The 23,381-nt window shown below is 41.6% G+C and overlaps 1 pseudogene; it reads left to right on the top strand.

Moving 5' to 3' along the window:
* The first annotated feature begins 5,051 nt into the window (after window positions 1-5,051).
* On the top strand, window positions 5,052-12,801 carry LOC112263194 (annotated as a pseudogene).
* Window positions 12,802-23,381: the final 10,580 nt, after the last annotated feature.

Below are 23,381 nucleotides of genomic sequence, written 5' to 3'. Positions count from 1 at the left end.
GTAAAATACTACAGATCTGAAAGAACTCACCATATGATCACAATATGATGGAACTCTATCAACCTACCAGGTCTCTCACATCTCAGTCATAACAAAGGAAAGGTAACAACCTTAACCAGCAGTATTACAATATTGGGATACTGTCTAAATCATACCATGGACACTGGCAGGAGAGGCCACTGAAAACCAAACACACACTAATGTACACAGAAGCCTTTAGTCTTGGCACGGTGCATTCTGCACATCAGCCAGCAGAGGGCAATATTTAACTCAACCAGCTAAAGGAATGATTGGCAGACCCCCATGGACACTGGCAGGAGAGACCACTGAAAACCAAACACACACTAACTTACACAGAAGCCTTTAGTCTTGGCACGGTGCATTCTGCACATCATATGAGGTAAAGAAAGATGAACATTTGAATGCTGATTCTGTATCTTAAAAGACAATTAATCTCCGTTGCAAGTTTCTATTGGACCAATATACAATATATGTTCACATCATGGCAAGACAAAAGATCCTAACCTTTACTATGATGTATTTCGTCCAGGCTTAGACTTTGGGTGTGGACTCCATGATGGTAAGATACTAAACTATTTTGAGAGAGAGATCTACAAGCGGTACCTGGCTTATCCGGTAATACAATTACTTCAATTAAGTCAATTCTGGATGGCTCTTTGCAAAGCGCCCCGCTCTGATTGGCCCACAGGAATGTCCCCCATCACCAGCTTATTCTCATAAGTGGTGGGGCCCTGCCCCTGCCGTCCTTGATTGGCTCCGAAGTTTAAGGATTGACATAGTGCTGTTTTCCTTATTCCCTGATAGTTGATTAATTAGATGTTTGAGTGTTTGAGTGATTGAGCAACTGAGATGTGTGTGTGCGCTTTCATGCACACACACCCCTTCTCTCGGTATAAGCGGTGATGTTGCTGGTGTTAGTCATGTTCACACATAGCTCACATAGTATTTATAGAAGTGTGAACAAACAATTCTCAGATGCCATGTCGTGTTAGAATGTGTCTTCCTAAATAGAATGTGTCCTCCTTAATAGATCATAAAAAATCATTTCTGTGCAAACTCACATCCCTCTACAGATATGTCTGCTGGATTACAGTACATATACAGATATGTCTGCTGGATTACAGTACATATACAGATATGTCTGCTGGATTACAGTACATATACAGATATGTCTGCTGGATTACAGTACATATACAGATATGTCAGATATATACAGATATGTCTGCTGGATTACAGTACATATACATATACAGATATGTATACTGCTGGATTACAGTACATATACAGATATGTCTGCTGGATTACAGTACATATACAGATATGTCTGCTGGATTACAGTACATATACAGATATGTCTGCTGGATTACAGTACATATACAGATATGTCTGCTGGATTACAGTACATATACAGATATGTCTGCTGGATTACAGTACATATACAGATATGTCTGCTGGATTACAGATATACAGATACAGATATGTCTGCTGGATTACAGTACATATACAGATTATGTCTGCTGGATACATATACAGATATGTATGTCTGCTGGATTACAGTACATATACAGATATGTCTGCTGGATTACAGTACATATACAGATATGTCTGCTGGATTACAGTACATATACAGATATGTCTGCTGGATTACAGTACATATACAGATATGTCTGCTGGATTACAGTACATATACAGATATGTCTGCTGGATTACAGTACATATACAGATATGTCTGCTGGATTACAGTACATATACAGATATGTCTGCTGGATTACAGTACATATACAGATATGTCTGCTGGATTACAGTACATATACAGATATGTCTGCTGGATTACAGTACATATACAGATATGTCTGCTGGATTACAGTACATATACAGATATGTCTGCTGGATTACAGTACATATACAGTGGTTGGACTCCAACATAAACTTGACACATCCATCAGCTATGTTCACAAACACTAAGGCCATGTCCCAATAGTCTCAATTTTCTTGATTCCTTTCCTTGTCTCCTTTCCTTTGTAACCACCCCAGAACTGAAACACCTCAACATATGAATGCAATATGATGGAACCCTGTCAACCTACCAGGCCTCTAACATCTCAGTCATGACAAAGGAATGTAACCCAATCAACCTACCAGGCCTCTCAAATCTCAGTCATAACAAAAGAATGGAACCCAAGCAACCTTCCTGGTCTCGCACATCTCAGTCATAGGTTGTCAGGTAAAGTGGAGGTGATATGATCCTTAACTTGCCTCTCAAAGCACTTCATGATGAAAGAAGTGAGTGCTACGAAGCGATAGTCAATTAGTGCAGTTACCTTTGCTTTCTTGGGTACAGGAACAATGATCGACTGTTACTGTACTGTTACCATTTTGTCCCAACTAGGCACCACATCTGGCCAACTGAGATAATTGATCAGCTCAGTGATTACCTGAATTCAACACACCTGGTCTTCCAGGTCGGATAAACGAAAAACATGAAGTGCCTGCATCTCTCCAGTACCAGGGTTACTTACTATGTTCAGGACTTCCCAACCCTCTCCTCAGAGACCACTAGACTGACCCACCTGCTTAATGTAGTCAAGGGGCTGTTGGTTAGTAGACTGTATCAGGTTTGCCGGTTTAGGGCAAAAACCAACACTTTGAAATGTCTGATGGTCCATGAGAAGAGGGTTGGGAAACCCTGGACTGGGGACCTCAATCTTCACTGTAGTGCTGCTTTCCATTATTTTGGGTGATTGATTGATTAAAGTGGTATATTGGCTATTAGTATTCCAGACATGAATCAGTCCCTGATTAGAGGGGAAGGATGATGATGAGGTTTAATAAGGGTCTTTCTGTACTGTTACTATGGGAACCCTTTTCTCAGTATCAGCAGTGGTGGTGTTGTTGCTGGTGTTGGTCATGTTCACACATAGATCAGCATGAAATAAGTATGAACAAACAATTATCGAAAGCCATTTTGTGTTTCCTGCCTGTGTCCGTGCATTAAAATGTGACCTACAGATATTTTCTGGTGGATTAGGTGCCATCTATACAGTGGCTGGACTCCAGCATAAACCAGCCACATTCAGCAGATATTTTCCCAAACACTAAGGCCACATTCCAATAGTCTCAATCTGCTTCCATTCTTTCCTTGTCCCCTTTCCTTATCTCCTATAGTTTGTAACTACCACAGATCTGAAAGACCTCACCATATTAACGCAACATGATGGAACCCTATCAACCTACTGTAGCAGACCTCTCACATCTCAGTCATAACAAAAGAAAGGAAACAACCATAACCAGCAGTATTAGAATATTGGGAAACTGTCTAAATCATACCCTGGGCACTGGCATGAGAGACCACTGAATCCAAACACACACTAATGTACCCAGAGGCCTTCAGTCTAGACGCGGTGCATTCTGGGAAGAAGAGGGCAGTATTTAACTCATTGAATGATTCACAGACAAAGCTTAGACTAGGCCAGGGGTAGGAAACCCTGTTCCAGGAGTGCCACAGAATTTTGTCCCAACTAGGCACCACACTATGTGTGTGAGTATGTGAAGGGAAAAGGGTTACCTTGTCAGTTGCATAGCTGAATACATTCAACCAAAATGTGTCTTACACATTTAACCCTTCTGAATAAGAGAGATGCAGGGGCCTACGTTAATCGACGTCATCGGCACCCCTGGGAGAATGGCAGATTTTTACACCTTGCCGGCAACTGGATTCAAGCCAGCAACTTTTCGATTACTGGACCAACGCTCTTAACCGCTTGGCTACATGTGTCTGTGTGTGCTGGTGTTTGTGGTTTGATGGGTACTTGTGCCTGCATGTGCCTATTCATAGCAAGAAAGGAGGAGGGACTGTGAAAATAACCTTAAGAGCAGTATTATAACAACGCTATGTGATAGCTGATCTCCATTACATTTTGCCATTGGACCAATATACACTGCTCAAAAAAATAAAGGGAACACTTAAACAACACAATGTAACTCCAAGTCAATCACACTTCTGTGAAATCAAACTGTCCACTTAGGAAGCAACACTGATTGACAATAAATTTCACATGCTGTTGTGCAAATGGAATAGACAACAGGTGGAAATTATAGGTAATTAGCAAGACACCCCCAATAAAGGAGTGGTTCTGCAGTTGGTGACCACAGACCACTTCTCAGTTCCTATGCTTCCTGGCTGATGTTTTGGTAGGGCAACAACCCAGCAGCCGGACCGCTACCTCCGCCTTTGTGCAAGGAAGAGCAGGAGGAGCACTGCCAGAGCCCTGCAAAATGACCTCCAGCAGGCCACAAATGTGCATGTGTCTGCTCAAACGGTCAGAAACAGACTCCATGAGCACAGCCCTCCATGTGCTCACCAGAGGTAGCCTGACTGCCATTAGGTACCGAGATGAGATCCTCAGACCCCTTGTGAGACCATATGCTGGTGCGGTTGGCCCTGGGTTCCTCCTAATGCAAGACAATGCTAGACTTCATGTGGCTGGAGTGTGTCAGCAGTTCCTGCAAGAGGAAGGCATTGATGCTATGGACTGGCCCGCCCGTTCCCCAGACCTGAATCCAACTGAGCACATCTGGGACATCATGTCTCGCTCCATCCACCAACGCCACATTGCACCACAGACTGTCCAGGAGTTGGCGGATGCTTTAGTCCAGGTCTGGGAGGAGATCCCTCAGGAGACCATCCGCCACCTCATCAGGAGCATGCCCAGGCGTTGTAGGGAGGTCATACAGGCACGTGGAGGCCACACACACTACTGAGCCTCATTTTGACTTGTTTTAAGGACATTACATCAAAGTTGGATCAGCCTCTAGTGTGGTTTTACACTTTAATTTTGAGTGTGACTCCAAATCCAGACCTCCATGGGTTGATAAATTTGATTTCCATTGATAATTTTTGTGTGATTTTGTTGTCAGCACATTCAACTATGTAAAGAAAAAAGTATTTAATAAGAATATTTCATTCATTCAGATCTAGGATGTGTTATTTTAGTGTTCCCTTTATTTTTTGAGCAGTGTATGTTGACATCATGGCAAGACACAAGATCCTAACCTTTGCTGTGCTGTATTTCTTCCAGGCTTGGACTTTGGGTGTGGACTCCAGGATGGTCAAATACTACACTATTTTGAGAGAGAGAAATATTTGCATATAGTATGACATTTGAAATGTCTTTATTATTTTGGAACTTTTGTGAATGTAATGTTTACTGTTCATTTTTATTGTTTATTTAACTTTTGTTTGTTATCTACTTCACTTGCTATGGCAAAGTTAACATATGTTTCCCATGCCAATAAAGCGAAATTGAATTTTGAGTGAGAGAGAGAGAGAGAGAGAGAGAGAGAACAGTATGTGGAGTCATCAAATTGCATTTGTCACATGTGCCGAATACAACAGTGAAATGCTTACCTACAAGCCCTTAACAACAATGCAGTTTTTAAAAAAGTGTAATGTTTAAAATAATTAAATAGCACCAATAAAATAACAATAGCGAGGCTTTATACAGTGGGTGCCGGTACAGAATCAATGTGCGGAGGTACCGGTTAGTCGAGGTAATATGTACATGTAGGTAGAGTTAAAGTGACTATTTATAGAGGGGTGTGAAGTGTGTAGAGCGAGAGGTATTACAGTATTATATTTTTGTATTACCTATGTATTTGTTTCTTTTTTCTATTTATATATACACATACACAAACAGTACCATCAGAAGTTTGGACACACCTACACACCTACTCTGTTACGCTCGTCGCTGGAAGGATCGGACAAAGGTGCAGCGTGGTAGGCGTACATCTTTCTTTTATTGATGACACCGAAAAAACAACAAATACAAACCGAAACGCACACTTCTGTAGGGCTGGAAAGCAACAGTACAAAATCAAGATCCCACAAACTAAGGTGGAAAAAAGACTGACTAAGTATGATCCCCAATCAGCGACAATGATAGACAGCTGCCTTTGATTGAGAACCATACCAGACCAACATATAAATACAACATAGATTGCCCACCCTAGTCACACCCTGACCTAACCAAATAGTGTCATGTCCTGACCTTAGTTCCTTTTGTATGTTTCTATTTTAGGTTGGTCAGGGCGTGAGTTGGGGTGGGCATTCTATGTTTTCTTCTTGTGTTTATATTTTCTGTTTAGTGTATGTCACCTTACAGAACTGTTTCGTTTCGTTTCACTCTCTGTGTTATTTTGTTTAGTGTTCTGAGTTTAAATAAATATGAACATGGACATTTACCACGCTGCGCATTGGTCCGATATTTCATACTCGTCGTCAGACGACGAAGAGCTCCGTTACAAATAGAGAATAAAAAGGCTCTCTAAGGTCAGGGCGTGACATACTCATTCAAGAGTTTCTTTATTTTTAATATGTTCTACATTGCAGAATAATAGTGAAGACATCAACACTATGAAATAACACATATGGAATCATGTAGTAACCAAAAAAAGTGTTAAACAAATCAAAATGTATTGTATATTTTAGATTCTTCAAATTAGCCACCCTTTGCACTCTTTGCTCTGCTTATTGTTGATCAGTCTGACATTGAATAAACAAGTCATAACTAAGGAGTTTTCTGGCTGGTTTTATTATTAAAATAATTTGTAAATGAATGATAGAGTGAGGCCTGATGGCTTCCAATAATCGGTTAATCTTTAATTTCACACAGCTTCTTTGGTTACATTCAGAGTGCAAATTACAGGTGGGGGGGGATCAGCAACAAGAACGAGACCTGAGCTCCCCTAAATGCAACAAAGTCAAACTGTAGGGGGGGTCTCTAAATATTTATAATTTGACTGACAGCAAGATACGTCAATCTTACCGGAGAAAGCATTTGAATAAAACAACACCTCTCTGTCTCAGTGGACACTGAGTATACAAAACATTAAGAGCTCTATCTATGACAGATTGACCAGGTGAATCCAGGTGAAAGCTATGATCTCAAATCAAATCAAATCAAATTTTATTTGTCACATACACATGGTTAGCAGATGTTAATGCGAGTGTAGCGAAATGCTTGTGCTTCTAGTTCCGACAATGCAGTAATAACGAGCAAGTAATCTAACTAACAATTCCAAAAAAACTACTGTCATACACAGTGTAAGGGGATAAAGAATATGTACATAAGGATATATGAATGAGTGATGGTACAGAGCAGCATAGGCAAGATACAGTAGATGATATCGAGTACAGTATATACATATGAGATAAGTATGTAAACCAAGTGGCATAGTTAAAGTGGCTAGTGATACATGTATTACATAAGGATGCAGTCGATGATATAGAGTACAGTATCAACGTATGCATATGAGATGAACAATGTAGGGTAAGTAACATTATATAAGGTAGCATTGTTTAAAGTGGCTAGTGATATATTTACATCATTTCCCATCAATTCCCATGATTAAAGTGGCTGGAGTAGAGTCAGTGTCATTGACAGTGTGTTGGCAGTAGCCACTCAATGTTAGTGGTGGCTGTTTAACAGTCTGATGGCCTTGAGATAGAAGCTGTTTTTCAGTCTCTCGGTCCCAGCTTTGATGCACCTGTACTGACCTCGCCTTCTGGATGGCAGCGGGGTGAACAGGCAGTGGCTCGGGTGGTTGATGTCCTTGATGATCTTTATGGCCTTCCTGTAGCATCGGGTGGTGTAGGTGTCCTGGAGGGCAGGTAGTTTGCCCCTCATCGAGATGTCACATCAATCAGTGTAGATGAAGGGGAGGAGACAGGTTAAAGAAGGATTTTTAAGCCATGAGATTCTTTAAGTAGTCACCATTTGCCTTGATGACAGCTTTGCACACTCTTGGCTTTCCCCAAACGAACTTCACGAGGAATGCTTTTCCAACAGTCTTGAAGGAGTTCCCACATAAACTGAGTACTTGTTGCCTGCTCATTGTCCCATTGAAAAACAAACCAGATGGGATGGAGTATCGCTGCAGAAAGCTGTGGGAGCCATGCAGGTTAAGTGTGCCTTTAATTCTAAAAAGATCACAGACATTGTCACCAGCAAAGCACCTCCGCACCATCAAACCTCCTCCTCCATGCTTCATGGTGGATACCACACATACAGATATCTTCTGTTCAGCTACTCTGCATCTCAGAAAGACATGGTGGTTGGAACCAAACCAAAAATCTCAAATTTGGACTTATCAGACCAAAGGACAGATTTCCACCGGTCTAATATCGATTGCTCGTGTTTCTTTGCCCAAGCAAGTCTCTTCTTATTATTGGTGTCCTTTAGTAGTGGTTTCTTTGCAGAAATTCAAACATGAAGACCTAATTCACGCATTCTCCCCTGAACAGTTGATGTTGAGATGTGTCTGAACTCAGCATTTATTTTGGCTGCAATTTCTGAGGCTGGTAACTCTAAGGAACTTTTCCTCTGCAGCAGAAGTACCTCTGGATCTTCCTTTCCTGTTGCGGAGAGAGCCAGTTTCATGAGAGCCAGTTTCATCATAACACTTGATGGTTTTTGCGACTGCACTTTACATTTTATGGATTGACTGACCTTCATGTCTTAAAGTATTGATGGAATGTCATTTCTCTTTGTTTATTTGAGCTGTTCTTGCCACAATATGGACTTGGTCTTTTACCAAATAGGGCTATGTTCCGTATATCACCCCTACGTTATCACAACACAACTGATTGGCTCAAACACATTAAGAAGGAAAGAAATTCCACAAATTAACTTTAAACAAGGCTCGCCTGTTAACCCTCCTGCTGTGTTCCGGGCCGAATTGGACCGATTTACATGTTTTCCTTCTTAAAAATGTAGTTAATTTAATCTGATTCTCACAAGGTTCCATGACTTTGTCCATACAGGGCATCTGAACAAACAAAATACATTTAGATGATTTTCATTACATTGAACTTTCATACACCTGTGGTGTTCCCGGTCATAAATGACTGGTCATTAGACATGAATGGGTGTGACTATAATTAGTGTAAAATAGAGTTCAGGTCCATTTATCAGATGGACACACTTCCTCTCCCAGACCCCAACACACATGTGTGTTTGAGCCCCTCACTCCCCTTCTTGGCTTCCATGACAACCCCCATGGGAATCTTTCCCCCACACTTGTTGGCATTCTCACAAACAATCGCAAAATTATTTCAATAATATATATAAGTTTTCTCACAGCTCTGCTATATAAAGCTTTTTTGAGGCCTTGCTCACAATTCATTCTGTGGCAGCACAATGACCAAACGATATACTGTATGTGAGGATGTTGATCATATCTTTGATCATGACACTGGTGAGGAGGAGAGAGTCCTTGTTAAACTTTGACACAAAGTAGTCTGTGATAAATAGCACAATGTGTTTCATCTGAGTGTTTGTTAAAGTCAAAATAATCCATACATTATGCTTTTTTTCCTCTAAAACGAGTTGTATGAGCTCAGGTCAGTGAGGCCTACAGGCCATAAATAGTTGTATGAGCTCAGGTCAGTGAGGCCTACAGGCCATAAATAGTTGTATGAGCTCAGGTCAGTGAGGCCTACAGGCCATAAATAGTTGTATGAGCTCAGGTCAGTGAGGCCTACAGGCCATAAATAGTTGTATGAGCTCAGGTCAATGAGGTCTACAGGCCATAAATAGTTGTATGAGCTCAGGTCAGTGAGGCCTACAGGCCATAAATAGTTGTATGAGCTCAGGTCAGTGAGGCCTACAGGCCATAAATAGTTGTATGAGCTCAGGTCAATGAGGTCTACAGGCCATAAATAGTTGTATGAGCTCAGGTCAGTGAGGCCTACAGGCCATAAATAGTTGTATGAGCTCAGGTCAATGAGGCCTACAGGACATAAATAGTTGTATGAGATCAGGTCAGTGAGGCCTACAGGCCATAAATAGTTGTATGAGCTCAGGTCAATGAGGCCTACAGGACATAAATAGTTGTATGAGATCAGGTCAATGAGGCCTACAGGCCATAAATAGTTGTATGAGCTCAGGTCAATGAGGCCTACAGGCCATAAATAGTTGTATGAGATCAGGTCAATGAGGCCTACAGGCCATAAATAGTTGTATGAGATCAGGTCAATGAGGCCTACAGGTCATAAATACAGGTCATAAATAGTTGTATGAGATCAGGTCAATGAGGCCTACAGGACATAAATAGTTGTATGAGATCAGGTCAATGAGGCCTCAGGTCATAAATAGTTGTGAGGCCTACAGGCCATAAATAGTTGTATGAGATCAGGTCAATGAGGCCTACAGGACATAAATAGTTGGCTCAGATCAATGAGGCAGGCCATAAATAGTTGTATGAGATCAGGTCAATGAGGCCTACAGGCCATAAATAGTTGTATGAGATCAGGTCAATGAGGCCTACAGGCCATAAATAGTTGTATGAGATCAGGTCAATGAGGCCTACAGGCCATAAATAGTTGTATGAGATCAGGTCAATGAGGCCTACAGGCCATAAATAGTTGTAAGCTCAGGTCAATGAGTTAAATAGTATGAGATCAGGTCAATGAGGCCTACAGGACATAAATAGTTGTATGAGCTCAGGTCAATGAGGCCTACAGGACATTAATAGTTGTATGAGATCAGGTCAATGAGGCCTACAGGCCATAAATAGTTGTATGAGATCAGGTCAATGAGGCCTACAGGCCATAAATAGTTGTAGAGCTCAGGTCAATGAGGCCTACAGGCCATAAATAGTTGTATGAGATCAGGTCAGGGCCTCAGGCCATAAATAGTTGAGGCTCTAGGCCTACAGGCCATAAATAGTTGTATGAGATCAGGTCAATGAGGCCTACAGGACATTAATAGTTGTATGAGATCAGGTCAATGAGGCCTACAGGACATAAATAGTTGTATGAGATCATCAATGAGGCCTACAGGACATAAATAGTTGTATGAGCTCAGGTCAATGAGGCCTCAGGACATAAATAGTTGTATGAGATCAGGTCAATGAGGCCTATAAATAGTTGTATGAGCTCAGGTCAATGAGGCCTACAGGACATAAATAGAGAGATCAGGTCAATGAGGCCTACAGGACATAAATAGTTGTATGAGTTGTATGTTGTAGATCAGGTCAATGAGGCCTACAGGACATAAATAGTTGTATGAGATCAGGTCAATGAGGCCTACAGGACATAAATAGTTGTATGAGCTCAGGTCAATGAGGTCAAGGACATAAATAGTTGTATGAGCTCAGGTCAATGAGGCCTACAGGACATAAATAGTTGTATGAGCTCAGGTCAATGAGGCCTACAGGACATAAATAGTTGTATGAGCTCAGGTCAATGAGGCCTACAGGACATAAATAGTTGTATGAGATCAGGTCAATGAGGTCTACAGGACATAAATAGTTGTATGAGATCAGGTCAATGAGGCCTACAGGACATAAATAGCACATAGAAGTTCAGAACTTGTAATGTTCACAAGAACTTAAGTTGATAAAAAGATCGAACACAACATTAGGTGATAATATATGGATTATTATGGATTTATAATCAGCTATAATGGGGTGGTCATTTTGGACCGGGAACACAGAATTAATGAACATGAAACAAACACAACAATGCATTCCAGATGACTACCTCATGAAGCTGGTTGAGAGAATGCCAAAAGAGTGTATAAAGCTGTCATCAAGGCAAAGGTGGCAAGTTTGAAAAATCTCAAATATAAAATATATTTTCATTTGTTTAAGACTTTTTTGGTTACTACATGATTCCATATGTGTTATTTCATAGTTTTGATGTCTTTACTATTATTCTACAGTGTAGAAAATAGTACAAATAAAGAAAAAACCTTGAATGAGTAGGTGTGTCCAAACATTTGACTGGTACCGTATATATTATTATAGTATTATAGCTACTACTTTTATTGTTGTCACTGTTGTTTATAATTGTGTGTATCACTTTGCTTTGGCTATATTGACCACATTATTCATGCCATTAAAACATATTGAATTTGAATTAATTAATTTTAGAAAGAGAGAAGAGAAAATGATAATTAAATATTTACAAAATATTCCTCTGTTTTTACAGTTATTGCCTGTTATTCCCCTCCATTCTCTTTGAAGGTTCATCTCCATCAGCCTGGTCTCAGTTCCTCCATAACCTTAGACATGGTCCCTGAGTCTGTTTACGACATGTATAAAGGCTGCATTGAAAAAAATGGGCAAAAAGGTGAAGGAATTTCCTCGAAATGAAACCAATGCAGGAGGGACCTTTGAACAAGCCTGGACGAAAGCAGAAAAATGTGCCTCAAAAAATAATAGTGAACCAAAAACTAGACAAACTTAGTCACAGTCACAATCATATCAAGGCTATCCGTGCTCATACAGGAGGTCAACCTAAGATATACAGAGTGTTCAACCAAGCAGTCCGGACCAATAGAACAGAGTACACAACCTCCTTCCAGTTCTACTCCCCACTTCCTGCTGACTGATGCTCTCCGCCTCCTGTAAGAAAACCAACAGGGCTGTCACACCACATACCGGAGAACCAACATGAAATTTGCAGGTGAAGTGAACAAGGAAATCAGATTCGGCCTCTTTGCCTCCAGTTCTTTCCTAATGAACTTGACACATTTTGGAGAGAAGTCTTGCTTTGAGATAAAGACATGTTTTGGCGCTGACCTGAAGTCCTACCCCAATCTGGGGAATTATGAGAAGGAGGTGTTGATTCCACCATAAGAAGTGTTCAAAGTTACTGCCGTGCTGAAGAAAGAAAATGATGAAAACCTTTGGTTTGATGTTGTGTACAAACTAAAGAGTATCAACACACTGAGAAACCCGAATTGTAACATTTTTGACAAGCCAACTATTAATTAAGAAAATCAATCTTGATCTTGAATCATTGTCCCTAAAGAGGATTGACCTAACATTGACCTAACAACTACGCTGCTTATCCTTCTTAAAGTAAATTAAGCCAAACAACGTGCTTTCAGTGTCTAAAGCTTTCATTGTATTACGTTAATTGGTTCATTGGTGGATGTTACATAAAGACCTCATCCTGACTACCAGAAATAGTGATTATTAAGATGTTTGTATTAACCTGTGTATCAGACTCCATAGGAGACTTTTAAAGCACTTATGTGCTTTATGCAGCTTGGCAAAATGAATAAAGAAAATCATTGAGCTTGACAGCCGTATGTCTCATCCTTTTAGTTATCACTTTCACTGTACTACATTTAGACTGTCTGAAGATACAACATTACATGGGCCACTGATTAAGATGTAATACAACATGACACAAGTTGAATTGTCCAATAAAGGGATACTGGAAACTACCGACTGGTGGGGGGATATTTACTGTACTGTCTTGCTTTACACCCCCAGACATTTTGTCTCCAATAAGAGGGAAATCAGAAAGGACAATAAGAACTGGGTAGAGACCAACGGAGAAAGAAGTCTACAAGCGGTACCTGGTTTATTCTGTAATATACATACCTCAATGGACATATCTTCACAACGTGCCCCGCCCTGATTGGCCCACAGGCATGTCACCCATCACCAGCGGATTCTCATAGCAGGTGGTGCCCCGCCTCTGCTGTCCTTGATTGGCTCCGAATTGTATACTTGGGGCCTCAAGATTTGCCTTATTGCTGTTTTGCTTATTCCCTGATAGTTGATTCATTGATTGGTTGATATATCGACTGATCGATCAATCAATTGATTGATTAGTGGTATTTTGGTTATTGGTCCTTGAATAGAGGGGAAAGATTATGACGTTTAATGGTCTCTCAGTACTAATACGCAAGCACACACACAAACACGAACACACACACCTTTTCTCAGTATCAGCAGTGGTGTTGCTGTTAGTCATGTTCACACATAGCTCAGTATAAAAGAAATATGAACAAACAATTCTCAGAAGCTGTATGGTGTTTCCTGCCTGTGTGGGGATATATGTGTGTGTGTGTGTCTGTTTTTGTGTGACATGTTCTCTATATAAGTGTAATTTCTCAGAAGCACTGAGGAGAGGCTGTGACTGCCTTGCAGACAGATGCAGCATCTTAAAGACGCCTGAAGTTCATGCAAACGTATGTTCTATTCCATATGTGTGTGGGTATATGGTATATGGGTATATGTGTGTGTGTGTGTCTGTTTTTGTGTGACGGGTTCTCTATATAAGTGTAATATCTCAGAAGCACTGAGGAGAGGCTGTGACTGCCTTGCAGACAGATGCAGCATCTTAAAGACGCCTGAAGTTCATGCAAACGTATGTTCTATTCCATATGTGTCTGAGACAGGGTTTACATTGCTACCCACAGTGCAAACCTGTAAAAAAGAGCACACAAACTGCAAGTGAAGAAGAGGAAAGTTTATTTGTATCCTTTTACACCAGAGCTGGACAACCGTCCTCCTGGAGAACTACGATAATGTATCCTTTTACACCAGAGCTGGACAACCCTCCTCCTGGAGAACTACGATAATGTATCCTTTTACACCAGAGCTGGACAACCCTCCTCCTGGAGAACTACGATAATGTATCCTTTTACACCAGAGGTGGACAACCCTCCTCCTGGAGAACTACGATAATGTATCCTTTTACACCAGAGCTGGACAACCGTCCTCCTGGAGAACTACGATAATGTATCCTTTTACACCAGAGGTGGACAACCCTCCTCCTGGAGAACTACGATAATGTATCCTTTTACACCAGAGCTGGACAACCATCCTCCTGGAGAACTACGATAATGTATCCTTTTACACCAGAGCTGGACAACCGTCCTCCTGGAGAACTACGATAATGTATCCTTTTACACCAGAGCTGGACAACCCTCCTCCTGGAGAACTACAATAATGTATCCTTTTACACCAGAGCTGGACAACCCTCCTCCTGGAGAACTACTGTTTTATATCCTTTTACACCAGAGGTGGACAACCCTCCTCCTGGAGAACTACTGTTTTGTATCCTTTTACACCAGAGGTGGACAACCCTCCTCCTGGAGAACTACTGTTTTATATCCTTTTACACCAGAGGTGGACAACCCTCCTCTTGGAGAGCTACTGTTTTGTATCCTTTTACACCAGAGGTGGACAACCCTCCTCCTGGAGAACTACTGTTTTATATCCTTTTACACCAGAGGTGGACAACCCTCCTCTTGGAGAGCTACTGTTTTGTATCCTTTTACACCAGAGGTGGACAACCCTCCTCCTGGAGAGCTACTGTTTTGTATCCTTGTACACCAGAGGTGGACAACCCTCCTCTTGGAGAGCTACTGTTTTGTATCCTTTTACACCAGAGGTGGACAACCCTCCTCCTGGAGAGCTACTGTTTTATATCCTTTTACACCAGAGGTGGACAACCCTCCTCTTGGAGAGCTACTGTTTTGTATCCTTTTACACCAGAGGTGGACAACCCTCCTCTTGGAGAGCTACTGTTTTGTATCCTTTTACACCAGAGGTGGACAACCCTCCTCCTGGAGAACTACTGTTTTATATCCTTTTACACCAGAGGTGGACAACCCTCCTCTTGGAGAGCTACTGTTTTGTATCCTTTTACACCAGAGGTGGACAACCCTCCTCCTGGAGAGCTACTGTTTTGTATCCTTTTACACCAGAGGTGGACAACCCTCCTCTTGGAGAGCTACTGTGTATGCAGGCTTTTGTCCCAGTCAGAGACAGTATGCTCAAGTGTTTCGGGAAATTAATATCATAGTTTTAGATGTCAGAGTGGTTGAGTGTTGGTTTCTTGAGGAGGGGAGCAACTCTGGCCATTTTGAAGTCAGAGGGGACCAGTGGTCAGGGACCAGTAGATGAGGGAAGTGAGGAATGGGAGAAGGTCTCCTGATATGGGCTGGAGCGGGTAGGAGAGGCTGGGGTCAGGTGGGCAGGTTGTCGGGCTACCGGACCGCACTAGTCACGTGATTTCATCTGGAGAGTAAGGGGAGAAAGAGGTCAAGGCATAGGGTAGTTCTGTGTGAGTGGGGCCATAGGACTCAATTGGCTGAGTGAATGAGGAGCGGATGTCATTAACCTTCTTTTAAAAGTGGTTGACAAAGTCCTCCTCAGAGATGGAGGGAGGGCGTGGAAAAGAGTTTCCTAGGGTTAGAGAATCAGAAACTTCACATTTAGAGTGATAAAACGTGGCATCAGATACAGAGGAAGAGAAGGTATAGAGGAGTGAGTGAAAGGATGATAGGTCCTCCGGAAGTGATGTTTTCCTTCATTTTTGCTCAGCTGCCCGCAGCCCTGTTCTGTAAGCTCTCAATGAGTCACTCAGCCACGGAGCAGGAGGGGAGAAAAAGGGACAGTGTAAATCATAGGATGCGGAAAGGGAGGAGTTTAGGGTCGAAGAGTCAGAATCAGGAAAATGCGGTAGAAGTATTTTGCAGAAGGGAGATATGATAGGATAGAAGAGGAGAGAGTAGAGAGAGAGAGAGAGAGAGAGAGAGAGAGAGAGAATGAAGATTGAGACGGCACATGACCATCTAGATAGGTGCTGAGTGGTTAGGGTTGGAGGAAAGGGAGACAGAAAAGGAAACAAAGTAGTGATCAGAGACCTGGAGGGGGGTTGCAGTGAGATTAGGAGGCGAACAGACTCTAGTAAAGATGAGGTCAAGCGTATTGTCTGCCTTGTGAGTGGGACTGGGGAAGGGTGGGGTCAAGTGTATTGCCTGCCTTGTGAGTTGTCAAAAGAGGGGAAAGAAAGAGTTAAGTAGAAATTAATGGAAGGCAGACATCGGGAGATGAAGTCACCAAGTATGAAGAGTGATAAGCCATCGTCAGGAAATTAGCTTATCACCTGATTCTACAAACAGTATCAAGGTACTAACTACTTTGAATCGGATGTGTTAAAGCAGGGCTGGAGTAAAACCCTGCACACACAGTTCTGAAACTCTCCATGAGGACAATTTTCTGCCCCTATGGCATATGAAATAATCTCTCACCTAGATTGATGACTGCAGCCATTTTTGCTTACTGTTTGTTGTTTTAAATAGAGACGTCTAGAAGGGCCGTGGGTCATATTAGATTGTGTAGAAATACAGGAAATGTGACTGAGATGCCCTTAGAAATGGGAGGACCTCCAGGCCCCCTGGAAAGTGATGTCCTCCTCTGCAAATAGCACTGCTGGGCGATTTAAAAAGTCATAGTCAATCAATCAATAATATATTAAAACTCATTTTTTGTTTACAATATGTAGAATCTATGAGAATAGAAAGGTTCAGAAGATTTGTGAAACATCACAGCACAGTTGATCAAATATATATTTTTTTATTTCACCTTTTTTTAACCAGGTAGGCAAGTTGAGAACAAGTTCTCATTTACAATTGCGACCTGGCCAAGATAAAGCAAAGCAGTTCGACACATACAACGACACAGAGTTACAATGGAGTAAAACAAACATACAATCAATAATACAGTAGAAAATAAGTCTATATACGATGTGAGCAAATGAGGTGAGATAAGGGAGGTAAAGGCAAAAAAAGACCATGGTGGCAAAGTAAATACAATATAGCAAGTAAAACACTGGAATGGTAGATTTGCAGTGGAAGAATATGCAAAGTAGAAATAAAAATTATGGGGTGCAAAGGAGAAAAGTAAATAAATAAATAAATTAAAATTAAAATAAATGCAGTAGGGAAAGAGGTAGTTGTTTGGGCTAAATTACAGGTGGGCTATGTACAGGTGCAGTAATCTGTGAGCTGCTCTGACAGCTGGTGCTTAAAGTTAGTGAGGGAGGTAAGTGTTTCCAGTTTCAGAGATTTTTGTAGTTCGTTCCAGTCATTGGCAGCAGAGAACTGGAAGTAGAGGCGGCCAAAGAAAGAATCGTTTTTGGGGGTGACCAAGAGATATACCTGCTGGAGCGCGTGCTACAGGTGGGTGCTGCTATGGTGACCAGCGAGCTGAGATAAGGGGGGACTTTACCTAGCAGATGACATGGAGCCAGTGGGTATATGGGGCTTTGGTGACAAAAAGGATGGCACTGTGATAGACTGCATCCAATTTGTTGAGTAGGGTATTAGAGGCTATTTTGTAAATGACATCGCCGAAGTCGAGGATTGGTAGGATGTTCAGTTTTACAAGGGTATGTTTGGCAGCATGAGTGAAGGATGCTTTGTTGCGAAATAGGAAGCCAATTCTAGATTTCACTTTGGATTGGAGATGTTTGATGTGAGTCTGGAAGGAGAGTTTACAGTCTAACCAGACACCTAGGTATTTGTAGTTGTCCACGTATTCTAAGTCAGAGCCGTCCAGAGTAGTGATGTTGGACAGGCGGGTAGGTGCAGGTAGCGATCGGTTGACGAGCATGCATTTAGTTTTACTTGCATTTAAGAGCAATTGGAGGCCATGGAAGGAGAGTTGTATGGCATTGAAGCTCGTTTGGAGGGTTGTTAACACAGTGTCCAAAGAAGGGCCAGAAGTAAACAGAATGGTGTCGTCTGCATAGAGGTGGATCAGAGACTCACCAGCAGCAAGAGCGACATCATTGATGTTTACAGAGAAGAGAGTCTGTCCAAGGATTGAACCCTGTGGCACCCCCATAGAGACTGCAGAGGTCTGGACAACAGACCCTCCGATTTGACACATTTGGCAAATAGGAACTGGATGGTGTTCAGAGACAGATGGGAGGGGTTGTGAGGAGCTGAAGGCTGGAACTAAAAACAAACAAAAATCAACTATTGTAAAATATACTGTGTCCCTAAAATGTGTTTAGTGTATATACATGTATATAGACACCTCACAAGTCCTTAACTGGCAGCTTCATTGAATAAAAGTTGAATGAAAACACACATACACCTACAAATTAACACACAGAAACAGTACACCTCTATATAATTCATATCATAGGCTTAATAGTACTGTAGAGCTCTTTTTAGTTGCACACAATATAGCTGGGTCACCCTGTCCTGCCCCTAGGGGTCCACGGCCCTGTAGCGCACCAACCCAACACACCCCACTCAGCTTTAGGATCTTAGTGAAACATTCATTGTTGGTTTGAGGTGTGTTGGGCCAAGTCCAGAGTGACAACAGTACAGCAGACCCCCAGGGCCAGGACTGAGCAGCCCAGCCTATATAGAAAACTCCCCTGACGTGGGCATGTTTTCAATACAGACTCCTTTAGGCATACAGTATTCCATATAAAGCATCCAGACCTTATAAAAGTTTGATAATCACAGCACCAGATCAGGTGTTGCTGATGTGTGCTTATACAGGTTCCGGAGTAATGCTGGGAAAAGTACTTTCTTGTATACTGGAGCCTCAGAATGGAATGAGTTGCCTCTGCCCATAAAAACATCCTCCTCTCTGGGCAGCTTTAAAAATCAAGTAAAAATATCTTTGATGTCCTCTGTGCCCATATGAATAACCCCTATGATGTAACTAGAATGATGAGATGTTCTTCCTCTCTGTTTTTGTTTTATTATTCACTGCCATACTGTGTTTAACTGTGTTTGATCTTGTCTAGTCCTCTTGTCTCAAGAGGAAATAAGTCCCAGACTTTATTGTGTGTCACCTCAATGATTTTATTAATGTGCATGTATGGCTTTTATGTTTATTGTGTGCTTGTTTTTTTAAATGGTCAAATTAATAAACTAAAAAAAGAAAATCCCTATTATAGAAAAAACACTATTTCCATTGCTCGTTAGTTCTATTCTCGTACTGTCTCAGCGTTGTGCATTTATCTTCGACATATTCTTACACCTGTCACCACCCGATCCTCCTAAAATGAGGCATGACAAAGAATTACTTTGGAGTACATTTATACATTACATTATCCAAGAAAATAAGAAATGGTTCAATCATTTCCCAGATCCCAGACTGTAGCTTTAAGTTTAAGCTGTTGTCATTAAGCTACTGTTGGTCTACCCGTCAGTTCAAGATGAAACATTCACTGAATATACTGCAAAATGCACCTGAGCTCCATACACTGGTCTTCCCTGGCTGTCTGACCCTGCTGGGAATCTTCCCACTCCTAAATGGTTGGCTTTAAAAATATTGCAAGAGAAAGTACAAGTCTCTCTAACTCTGCTCTCTTCAAACTACACCTAGCATATTGGCTGATATAGTCCAGTAATACAACATAAGTGCCATGTGAGAATCTCTGGTAATTTAACCCATTACTTTAAACCGGTTATGGCTAGGCGATCCGCTAGCGGGACACCTCGACAACATCAGGTGAAATTGCAGAGCGCGAAATTCAAATTACAGAAATATAAATATTTAATATTCATGAAAATACAAGTGTCCTACATCAAAATGAAGCTTCAAAAAGGCTTTAGGGCGAAAGCACACCATGTGATTATCTGAGGTCGGCGCCCTGCATACAAAAGCATGAAAAACATTTTTCAACCAGGCAGGTGCGCCACGAAAGTCAGAAATAGCGATAAAATAAATGCCTTACCTTTGAATATCCTCTTCTGTTGGCACTCCAAAAGGTCCCAGCTACATCACACATGGTCATTTTGTTCAATTAAACTCAGTTAAGCTGGCGCGCTTCATTCAATAATCCACCGGTTTCCCTCCTTCAAAATGCATACAAAATGAATCCCAAATGTTACCAATAAACCAAACAAGTCTAACACCGTTTATTATCCAACCTTAGGTACCCTAATACATAAATAAACGATAACATTTAAGACGGAGAATCGATATTGTCTTTACCGGAGATAAACAACAACATATATATATATATCATTAAGGTACGTACCTAATATTTCATCACATACATTAATATTTCATACATATGTATATATATATGTATATATATATATATATGTATATATATATATATATATATAGTCATATTTCATACACATATATACACTGCTCAAAAAAGATAAAGGGAACACAATGTAACTCCAAGTCAATCACACTTCTGTGAAATCAAACTGACCACTTAGGAAGCAACACTGATTGACAATAAATTTCACATGCTGTTGTGCAAATGGAATAGACAACAGGTGGAAATGATAGGCAATTAGCAAGACACCCCCAATAAAGGAGTGGTTCTGCAGTTGGTGACCACAGACCATTTCTCAGTTCCTATGCTTCCTGGCTGATGTTTTGGTCACTTTTGAATGCTGGCGGTGCTTTCACTCTAGTGGTAGCATGAGACGGAGTCTACAACCCACACAAGTGGCTCAGGTAGTGCAGCTCATCCAGGTCTATCAATGCGAGCTGTGGCAAGAAGGTTTGCTGTGTCTGTCAGTGTAGAGTCCAGAGCATGGAGGCGCTACCAGGAGACAGGCCAGTACATCAGGAGACGTGGAGGAGGCCGTAGGAGGGCAACAACCCAGCAGCAGGACCGCTACCTCCGCCTTTGTGCAAGGAAGTGCAGGAGGAGCACTGCCAGAGCCCTGCAAAATGACCTCCAGCAGGCCACAAATGTGCATGTGTCTGCTCAAACAGTCAGAAACAGACTCCATGAGGGTGGTATGAGGGCCCGACGTCCACAGGTGGGGGTTGTGCTTACAGCCCAACACTGTGCAGGACGTTTGGCATTTGCCAGAGAACACCAAGATTGGCCACAGATGAAAGCACAGATGAAAGCAGGTTCACACTGAGCACATGTGACAGACGTGACAGAGCCTGGAGACGCTGTGGAGAATGTTCTGCTGCCTGCAACATCCTCCAGCATGACCGGTTTGGTGGTGGGTCAGTCATGGTGTGGGGTGGCATTTCTTTGGGGGGCCGCACAGCCCTCCATGTGCTCGCCAGAGGTAGCCTGACTGCCATTAGGTACCGAGATGAGATCCTCAGACCCCTTGTGAGACCATATGCTGGTCCGGTTGGCCCTGGGTTCCTCCTAATGCAAGACAATGCTAGTCCTCATGTGGCTGGAGTGTGTCAGCAGTTCCTGCAAGAGGAAGGCATTGATGCTATGGACTGGCCCGCCCGTTCCCCAGACCTGATTCCAATTGAGCACATCTGGGACATCATGTCTCGCTCCATCCACCAACGCCATGTTGCATCACAAACTGTCCAGGTGTTGGCGGATGCTTTAGTCCAAGTCTGGGAGGAGATCCCTCAGGAGACCATCCGCCACCTCATCAAGAGCATGCCCAGGCGTTGTAGGGAGGTCATACAGGCACGTGGAGGCCACACACACTACTGAGCCTCATTTTGACTTGTTTTAAGGACATTACATCAAAGTTGGATCAGCCTGTAGTGTGGTTTTCCACTTTGATTTTGAGTGTGACTCCAAATCTAGACCTCCATGGGTTGATAAATTTGATTTCCATTGATAATTTTTGTGTGATTTTGTTGTCAGCACATTCAACTATGTGAAGAAAAAAGTATTTAATAAGATTATTTCATTCATTCAGATCTAGGATGTGTTATTTTAGTGTTCCCTTTATTTTTTTAGCAGTATATATATATATATATATATGTGTATGTATGAAATATGAATGTATGTGATGAAATATTAGGTACGTACCCTATTGATTTATGTGATTACCTGATTGAGATATATTCCCTTGTTATTAGTGCACCTTAGTTTTTGGCTCCCCCTGTTGCCTATTCATCGTACTGTGGTAAGTGTGTTAGTGATGGGATAAAGGCAGGAAGGCAGGAAGTTGGGCCTTCAGGTGGGAGGGAGTCCTAGCTAGACGTGGGAGAGGTATAGTCTTTTGACCATACATACACACATGAGTGTGCAAAGCTGTCATCAAGGCAAAGGTTGGCTTCTTTGAAGAATCTCAAATTTAAAATATATTTAGATTTGTTTAAACACTTTTTTTTGTTACTACATGTACATGATTACGTGTTATTTCGTAGTGTTGATATCTTCACCATTATTCGTCAATGTAGAAAATAGTAAAAAATAAAGAGTAGGTGTACCCAAATTTTTGACTGGTACTGTATATCTATATTTTTTTACAGGATGAATGTGAGGATGCACGTGCCCCATGACGCTTCTGATGGTACGTTCTGTTTTGTTGTCATGTGCACTAGAATGTGTGTAAAAAAACAATAAAGAAAAGCATTGGGTAATATTACATATCCTGTCCTCTTTACCCACCATGTGTAAATCTGGTGTAAATCTACAGAAGATATATATTACATATCCTGTCCTCTTTACCCACCATGTGTAAATCTGGTGTAAATCTACAGAAGATATATATTACATCTCCTGTCCTCTTTACCCACCATGTGTAAATCTGGTGTAAATCTACAGAAGATATATATTACCTCTCCTGTCCTCTTTACCCACCATGTGTAAATCTGGTGTAAATCTACAGAAGATATATATTACATCTCCTGTCCTCTTTACCCACCATGTGTAAATCTGGTGTAAATCTACAGAAGATATATATTACATCTCCTGTCCTCTTTACCCACCATGTGTAAATCTGGTGTAAATCTACAGAAGATATATATTACATCTCCTGTCCTCTTTACCCACCATGTGTAAATCTGGTGTAAATCTACAGAAGATATATATTACATCTCCTGTCCTC

The sequence above is a fragment of the Oncorhynchus tshawytscha genome, unplaced genomic scaffold, assembly GCF_018296145.1.
Source record: "Oncorhynchus tshawytscha isolate Ot180627B unplaced genomic scaffold, Otsh_v2.0 Un_scaffold_7382_pilon_pilon, whole genome shotgun sequence".
NCBI classification, from domain to species: Eukaryota; Metazoa; Chordata; class Actinopteri; order Salmoniformes; family Salmonidae; genus Oncorhynchus; species Oncorhynchus tshawytscha.
The sequence above is the reverse complement of the archived record's forward strand: the minus strand, read 5'-3'. Positions and strand labels throughout refer to the sequence as shown.